A 9,708-nucleotide genomic window follows, 5' to 3' on the forward strand; every position below is an offset into this window, starting at 1 on the left:
AAGCCCTGCCCTCCTCCACACTCGCACTCCCACTCCCACAGCTGCTAAGTTACCTTCTACAAGCCTGTCCTTCGGATGCCTCAGGAAGTGGGGACACGGCACCTTCTCTCCGCTCTGGGAGCAATCATGCTGGAAGCACAGCTGGGCGTGGACCTCCTCTCCCCGGGCACCTCCCCACCTGCCCACACCCGCACCTCCTCAGCCGAAGCTGGGCGCTCCTGGGGGGCTCTCGGCAGCTTTCCCGTGCCATGCTGCACTCTTGGCTAAGAGGCTACAGACGTGCAACCCCATTCAAACCAGCCCGTGTTGGTATTTTAACGGCAAGACAGAACATTTCAGGCACTATGCCTCAGTGTCACCCCATGTGTATCCACTTATTCTGAACACAGTCCCATCCTCATGGCCCCAAAAGACGTCTTTATCTTAGTGCAGAAAGAAAGCAAGAGAAAGAGAGCTGGTAATTCAAGATGATTTGGGTTCACTTTTCCTCGACACCATTTCTCTTTTTCCCCTTCACAGAGAAGAAAAAAAGAAATGTTGGCTGTTAAAAAGAACTTACACGACATAGTAGTATTCATTTATTTAAAAAAATATATTTTTTGAGGACCTTTGATGTGCCAGATGCTGTCCCAAGTTCGGGACTCCTGCTGGGGAGCGGTGTCTGCCCGGTTTAAAAGAATCCTTACAATACTTACAACGAACATTTCTTGTTATCTGAGGATTTGCTGCCCATGTAATTTGAATTACCATTAATAGTGACTCATCATCGCACCAGCCCACTGCCCTACTGGCTCCCAGGGATCTACACTTTCTGCAAAGTGCTCTAGTATTTCTGGGAGTCCCCAAGTGGTACCTCACCTAGGGTCACAAAGGAGCCCTGCTCCATCAGGAAGCATCTGCTCCAGGAGGGGCTGCCTGGGATGCCCTGAGGACCTTCTGGTATCAGGTCCCACAGCAATCTAGGAGAGCGGGAAAGGATGATTCTCTCTCCTCTTGTGTGTCTTACACTCTGTCAGAGGGATCCCTGATGGGACTTATAAACTTTAGAGAAATAGACTTTCAAAGTTTACATCCAACCCCTCTGTCCAGGAACAGATCTGGGAATGTCTCCAACAAGGACTGCACCAAATGACAAGGCCAAACTCAGGAATACCCCTTTTCTTGGATTAACAGGGCTGTCTGGTTCTTTCTTAGGCCTCTTCATGGTCCCGCCTCCCTGCCATTTGTCCGACATATTAAGACACATTTAAATCCCACTCAGAGGGTACCCCAAATATACCCGTAAAAAAAACTTCACTTCCAAGAACATCACCAGACCTCACCCCTCTTTGCGGCAGGGTGGGAGACATCCACATTTTCAGGCTGTGCAGCACGTTTTTTTTATTGAGGTAAAATTCACATAACATAAAATTAACCATTTTAAAGTGTACAATTCAGTGGCATTTAGCACATTCACAATGTTGTAAAATCATCATTTCTATATTCCAAAATATATTCGTATCCCAAAGGGAAACCCATACCCATTAAGCAGGCATCCCCATTCCTCCCTCTTCCCAGCCTGCCATAACCACTTTGTACTATGTCTCCTTTGGAGAAATGTCTATTCAAATCCTCTGCCCATTTTTTAATTACCTTGCCTTTTTGTTGTTGAGTTATGACAGCCCATTATACATTCTGGATACGAGGCACTTATCAGATACATGGTTTGCACTATCTTTCCCCATTCTGTAAGCTGTCTCTTCACTTTCTCGATAGTATCCTTTGGTGTATGAAGGTTTTCAATTGTGATATAGTCAAGTGTATCTATTTTATTGTTGTTGCGCTTTTGGTGTCATATCTAAGAATCCACTGTCAAATTCAAGGTCATGAAAACATATCATATTTTCTTCCAAGAGTTTATTTAGTTTTAGCTCTTACATTTAGGTCTTTGATCCATTCTGAATATTAATTTTTGTATACGATGTGAGTTCAAGGTTCAACTTTCTTTCTTTTTTTTTTTTTTTTAAGATTTTATTTATTTATTTGACTGAGAGAGACACAGAGAGAGAAGGAACACAAGCAGGGGGAGTGGGAGAGGGAGAAGCAGGCTTCCCGCCAAGCAGGGAGCCGGATGCAGGGCTCCATCCCAGGACCCTGGGATCATGACCTGAGCCGAAGGCAGACACTTAACAACTGAGCCACCCAGGCGCCCCAAGGTCCAACTTTCTTTTGCCCGTGAATACCCACTTGTCTTGGCACGTGTTGAAAAGACTATTCTTTCTCCATTAAATAGTTTTCGTACCCTTATCAAAATTTGACCATAGATGTATGATATTTGTGTGTTTCTAGACTCTTACTCTATTCTATTGATCTAGGTTTGTCTTTATTCCTTCTGGGACCCGCATTTATGCATGTTACATTCTTGATGGTGTACCACGGGTCTCAGGCTCTGACCACTTTCTTCATTCTTCTCTCCTTCTGCTCCGCAGGCTGAATAATCTCAATTGACCTGTCTTTAAGTTCAGGGGTTCCTTCTCTTGCCTGCACAAATCTACTGCTGAGCCCCTCTAGTGAATACATTTTTCATTTCAGTTATTATACTCTTCAGCTCCAAAATTTCTATTTGGTGCCTTTTCTATATTCCTCTCTCTTTACTGATACTCTGTATATGCTGAGACATTGTTCTCCTGGTTTCCTTTAGCTCTTTGAGCATATTTAAAACCATTAGTTTAAGGTCTTTGTTTAGTAAGTCTTTGTTTAGTAAGTCCAATAACCTGGGCTGCCTCATGGACAGTTTCTATATTTTTCTTTTTTCTCTGTGTAAGGCCGTAATTTGTTTCTTTGAACAGCTTATGATTTTTGTTGTTGTTGAATACTGGCTATTTTGAATACGTGGCAACTCTGAAAGTCAGATTTTCCTTCCTCTCAGGGTTTACTGCTGCCTATTATGGGTTACTGGTACTTGCTTGCTTATAGACTTCCCTCAACTATTTGTGTGAGGTCTGTGCTCTTTGCCACTGAAGTCTGTTTTCCTTTAGCTTACTGGATAGCTGGTATCTTGACAGTTACCTTAAATGTCTGGAGCCAACAAAAGAAACTTGTTTAAGGAAAGAAAAATTACTCTCCTACATCTTTGCAAGATGGAACCGTGTCAGAGCTAAGTCCTCGAATACTTGGCCTGGCTGCTTAGAACTCTGCCTTAGCTTCAACTTTCTTCTCACACAGAGCCTGAAGGCCAGCAAGAGATCAAAGCTTAGAGTCTTCTCAGGCCTTTGCTGAGTTTGGGTCTCACTCTTTGTTTGCACGTGGCTCTTCTCAATTCCCAGGCATATGCGGAAGCTTTGAAAAGCCCCATTCCCACACATAACTCTGTCCCAAACCCTTCTTTCCCAGGTTTCTTGTCTATTACTTGTCCCAAGTGTTGTCCCCGGCTGCTGAAGCCAGTACCTGTGCCTTTAAATGTTTTCAGCAAAAGCCATCGCCCCTGGGAACATCCTGAGTGAAGATACAGGAAGTCTTTCCACCTGTCCTTGAGGGAGGCACCAGACAGGGGGACACCCACAATCACATTCCTTGAAAGTTAAGTTCTATATCGCTTCCTCCAGCACCAGCAACCAGCACCAGACGTTTGGGTGCCCACCCTCATGGCATTCAAAATGCCACAGCACTCTCTCACCGTAAAGCTGCAGTCTCTCTCTTCACCAAGTTTTCCCTGTTTTAAGTTTTTCACTAGATTCCGGAGTTCTTCAAAAGCTGATTCTGACAGATTTGGCCAGTTCATTCGTTGTACTGGGAGAGGGACAGAGCCCTGGATTTTTCTATTCTACCATTTTTGGTTGCCCAGCACTTTTTGAGCACTCTGTGCTTGGAGAAAATCCCTATACTGTGAGTCTAAAGATCCCCGAGGTGGAGGCCAGGGACTCGATTTCCCCAGTCTCCCTCCAGCCAGTAGTGCACTTAGAACCTAGCAAGACTGGCCCTGCAACTCAGAATACATCAAAAAGTAAATGTATTAAGGAACACAGGGTGCTCTGGTCACTCAGGATCATATGCTCAGCACTGGCTCAGCATGATCTGTAATCCTAAACATCCCATTTCATAACTAACACTGTTCAGGCCCCAAGGAATGTGCTCCTCACCTCTTGCCCTAAAATCTCTCAACAAAAGGCAATTGTATCTGAAGGTCACAGGTTTGTGGGTAGCAGCCTCTGCCAATGTTGTAGACAGACACGGTTTCAGAGTATAAGAAAGAAGTGTTGAAAACACTTAAGAGAAATGACAAATTAACTTCTTTTCAAGTGGCATGCATGCAACGGATTCTAGATCAACAGCAAAGCTGAGCATCCATTTTTCAGCTTCTCCTCATGTTCTCAGTGTATTATAGCAGAGGAACATTCTACAATTTAAACAATTTATGCCACTAATTTATATGGAGGAGACCGAGACATAAGACATATGAGGTGACACCAATTCTTTACATTAGCGACTAGATTGACAATGAATACTAGAAATGCAAAAAGTTATGTAATAAAAATATTACATAAGATTAATAAAGTTGTTTTCAAAATATATTTAAGATTTTCAACTTTAAACAATTTTGATTTAAAACTTTGGTATCTATCACTTATACTTGTATTTTGCCCTGTAATTTTAATACTTTTGAATATTTTAGAAAACAACTTCACCGAGTTTTCTGAACATTAAAATTTTCACATTAACTTTCACTTACATTTTTCTATAAAAATATATTCAAAATTTTTTATATTCTGAAATTGTAAATCCTAAAAACTACCTTTTCTTTTTTGTCCTTTAGGTCGTTACTGCCAGCACAACATAAATTACACAAAAACTTTTATGATAACAACATATTTAGTGACTTCATGAAAATGAAGACAAGAGAAATAAATTTTAAGGAATAAATATATAATAGTTTATAACACATGAACATCTTATTTTTCTTGCAAATATTGCTGGCCCATCAATTTACTCAAATATATGCAACAATTAAATTGTTTTCTTTGATATTCTGCCAACTTCATCACATAAAAAGATTTGTTTGGGGTTTTGTTGTTATGAAGCTGTCAAGGTAGGAGAATAGAACATATTTTACTAAAGAGCTTGTTAGCTTGAACTATAACTTTTAAATATATAGATCTATGGCACATAGGCCTATTTTTGTTTTGCCCTGGCACCGTCTGCCTGCAGTTGGGGTGTGACCTTCTGATCCACAGAGCACTGCTCCTCAACCTGGGGTGACTGAGTCTGGCAGGGGGATGTGACCATGCCTGGAGACATTTTTGGTTGTCTCAAGTGGCATCTAGAGTGGAGAGGCCACGAATGTTACTAAACACCCTACAAGGCACAAGACAGGTCCCCCTCCACTCCTGCCCCAACAAAGAATTACCCAACCCAAAATGTCCATAGTACCAAGGTTATTCTAGTAAGGGTGACAGAGAAACCTCAAGCTTCTGGAAATGGCAGGGGCAAAGAACTCAGGAGCATGTCAGGGACATGGGATCACAGAGGAAGCGGTGGTGTCTAGACAAAGCTACAGCAATCCTCCAAACAAAGGCCAGAGGTGGGATAGAAATGTCATGCCTAGCCGCAAAGCCTCCAACCAATTCTCTGCCCCTTCCAGAAATCCCGTGAGTTACCTTACATCCTTTAATAAATTAAACTAGCTTGAGGGGTTTCTGTTTTGTTGCACTGCTAAAGTGGGTAGGACTACTATCCCAGCCCCCATTTGAAAGATGACAAGATTGAGCCCCACAAAGTCCCAGAGCACAGTAGTGAAAGAGTTGGAACTAGAGTTGTATTTAGTTTGTTTACAAATGAATGCCTAGAATTTAGCTCAAACCAGTAACTTTTAGCTCAACCAAGTACTTCTTTTTAAGTAAAAGAGGAGAATGTTATTTCTTGCTCACAAAATACAACATGGAAAGAGGTAGAACAGCATCTCAGGAAGAGCCCAGACTCCAACACATGAAGACCTGATCTAGCTTATCTGTGCTGCTCACAGACAATCCCAAGTAACTTTTTCCACATGGCAGAAATTATGACAACCAAGAGCACTCAATATCTTTACCTTATAATTTCCACCATTTTAGAGAGAAAAACTTCACATCTTCCAAGTTCAAAATATCCTAAGGCATCTTCAACCTGGTTTGAGGTAGGTGCCCCATTCAGGGACTGTCAAACGGCTCGGGGCTGGGGGTATTTAAGACCCTTGTGGACACTTGGAAGGGGGACAGAGGTGGTTAATGGGAAAAAAACCACATTCAGAACAACAAATGCTACATCATATCCAGCCAAAGAATCCTGTTTGTTATTCTGTGTCCCATCGTATTCTTTGTAACTCAGCAAACCTTTACTAAATCTGAGATTGCTTATATCAGCACGTTAGTAACAAATCCAAGTCATCAGGTGACTTCTTGCTCTTCCTACGCTCACTGCTAGATCTCTGCATTGCCACTCTGAGGCCTGGAGTAATAGAGCAGCTACTCCGTACAGAAAGAAAACAGGCACAGAAGTCTCCCGCTAGCCACTAAAGGCTCCAGCTTGTAAGACATCACTTGCTGTTCATTCACAGCAAATTCATTGGCCAAAATTGGTCACATGCAAACTACATGTGCCCAGCATGGGGAGAACCTGAGTATTTTGCAAACAGCTCTAATTTACCACTCCAGCACTTTACAAGCATTGTATGTAATCTTCACAACCGTCACAGGAAGTATTACTATTATCCCCATATTAAAGATGAGGAAACAGACACACAGGCAAGGCAACTGGCCAAGGTCACACAGCTAGCAACTGAGGCCAGCATATGATTCCAAGTCCATTCTCGTAAGCATTCATTTTTTTACTGCCTCCCTTGGCTTATCTTGTGTGGTCTTCAGCAATTTCATTGCTCATTAGATCATTCAAACATAAAAAGGGGGGACCCGGGTGCCATGACAATGACCTTGTAAAGTGCTATATCCCACTCTTCCTGATTCTTGGGTCCAGGAATTCTGTGGACTCAAACATAGTATAGCACAGGTTGTAGATAGGATTCGTTTTAAAAGCATGGTCTCAAAAAAAAAAAAAAAAAAGGCATACACTCCAATGGCCATGAGGGTCAGAGAGGACTTTTTAGAGACTATATGCATCGTGGATCACATCAAAAACTAATGATGTATGGTGACTAACATAATAAAATTAAAAAAAAAGAGAGAATACATGCTGGTCACACATAGATGGTCGTGCACAGGTTCCCCTGCGTAGAGCTCACTTTATTAGAGGTTAATAAGCTCCAATGAGGGCAGGGACTAGACGTTTGTACACCCTTGTAGCCCAAATGCCTACACATGGTAAACATCTTATACTCGTTACATTAAAGACCAGAAAGCAAGACAGAACGTAAGGGCCAGGAAACAGTCTGTGCATTTAAACCCTGACTTTGCCACTTTGTAGTATCTTGAACCAATGACTTCACAACTCTTGTGCTTCACTTTTTTCACTTGAAAAACTAGAGGCAGTTAATAGTAGCCATGATGTAGAATTGTCAAGATTAAATGAGATGGTGTATGTAAGCTTAGTTCCACACCTGGCATATAGTAAACATTCAACAAGCACTAAAAACTATTAGTCTTACTAAGGCCTTCGTATTTTTAGAAGAAAAGATTAACAGCACATGTTCTTTTGGAGGGAAGATTAATGGCAGAAGTGACTTTTTAAGCTGGCTTTTAGGAACATCTCCAGGGAACAGGAAAAAGGCACGGCAGGGGGAGCCTTAAGCAAAGGCTCAGAAGTGGGGCACATAGGGGTTCAATTTAGAATTACGATTGGTGGGTGTTTGGAAGAATAGTGGATTAGACTGGAAAGCCAAGAGAGAATGAGATTTGGGATCTCCCAGATCTTTGCTTTTTGGGGGGTCAGGAGTGGAAACTCCCTAGCCTTCAGTGAAAAAATCATCTCTCAGATGTTGACCAGACCAAGAAGGACCCTCTCCCTTGCCCAGAGAACTCCGTGCTCTTCTATCTGGCAACATTACGAGAGTTAACCCACATTACCCAGAGGTTAAGGCAAACCAACCTCTAAATGAGAACATAGGATGCACTGATCATGGACATCTGTGTGGTGGTTCTTTTGACCGATCTAAATTTCTTTCAGTTTCTTTTTAAAGACTTTATTTATTGAAGAGAGAGAGAGTGGGAGAGAGCATGAGAGGGGAAAGGGTCAGAGGGAGAAGCAGACTCCCCACCGAGCGGGGAGCCCGAAATGGGACTCGATCCTGGGACTCCAGGATCATGACCTGATCCGAAGGCAGTCGCTTAACCAACTCAACTGAGCCACCCAGGCGCCCTTTCTTTCAGTTTCTGATCAAAGGCTCTATGCTGTATGGGATCTCTCCAGAAAAATGCATGGGTGTCACCAATTTTGCAGGTTCTTTTCAGAAAATTCGTCTCTGACATCTGTCGATAGATTTTAGGTTAAGAACCCAGGGTCTGGATAGGTGCTGAGGGCCCTTTTAACACTGCCTCAAAGTGCATCTGGTAGGTCCAAGAAGCATGTCACTCCTCACCACCCCAATCCCCCTAACCTCTGCCTGCCTGTGGCAGTGGCAGGCTGGGAGGGAATGCTGGGTTCACAGCACACCTGAGGCAAGTTTTCCTGCCAGGAGGAACCTAAACTGTCTCCAGACCCTCAAACCTTGGGAGTCTAACCTGGGCCAACCAGCCCATAGCTCATGTTTACTGGGTCTCAGAAATATGGGCTAAAGCCATCTGCTTCCCCATAAATACAAAGGACATGTGCTATTAAATCCATCAACTGGCCACCCAATTTTCCCTACCTCAGCACCTACTTTTTTCTACCCTTGACCACTTCAAAGGACACTGGATCCCCACTAAATGGTGGGGACAAATGGGGCCATTTTCTTGTCCTATTTTAGTACCTGGTACCAGTGCCCAGGAAGATGAGAATTCAATCAAGACGTACTTACTGAAGCATCCAGTGTGACAAGCCTTAAGGTTAGGGGTGAGATACAATAGTATACAAAACATGACCTGTCTTCCAAGGGCTTACAATCTTGACATTAACAGAAAACGATCAACAATCAGCTTTGGGGGTGCCTGAGTGGCTCAGTTGGTTAAGCGACTGCCTTCAGCTCAGGTCATGATCCTGGAGTCCCGGGATCGAGTCCCGCATCGGGCTCCCTGCTCAGCAGGGAGTCTGCTTCTCCCTCTGACGCTCCCCCATCTCATGCTCTATCTCATTCTCTCTCTCAAATAAAATCTTTAAAAAAAAATCAGCTTTGAAGATCCTTCTGGACTCACTCCACCTGTGTCTGACAAATTCAACTGTCTATATGACTATCGAGTGCTAATTAACGTACTTTACATAATCTCATCTTTCCCCTAACAACTTTGAAGTAGGTTTTTCCCTTATTCCCATTATGCAGATGAGGAAATCAAAGCTACTTAGCAGAAAAGCAAACTTTATTTCTGGTCTGTTAAACCCCTAAAGCCCACATTAATTATGTGTTGTCTTCCAAACATTAGAGGCCCTAAACCCAGATACACCTGTCAACCAGCTTTCTTCTAACATTTTACCAAGTGAGGCCTACTAACTGGGGCCATTACTTAACACATCTCTAGAGCCAGTCTTGGCATTCCTTGCTCGTTCCCACATCTTTCGTAATCCCTCCTTTGTTACTGTTACTGAATGCCTGCCATGACCCGGCCCTGG

This window comes from Mirounga angustirostris, unplaced genomic scaffold (assembly GCF_029215605.1).
Source record: "Mirounga angustirostris isolate CCGP_5_RB_7025 unplaced genomic scaffold, mMirAng1.0.hap1 SCAF_5, whole genome shotgun sequence".
Classification (NCBI taxonomy): domain Eukaryota; kingdom Metazoa; phylum Chordata; class Mammalia; order Carnivora; family Phocidae; genus Mirounga; species Mirounga angustirostris.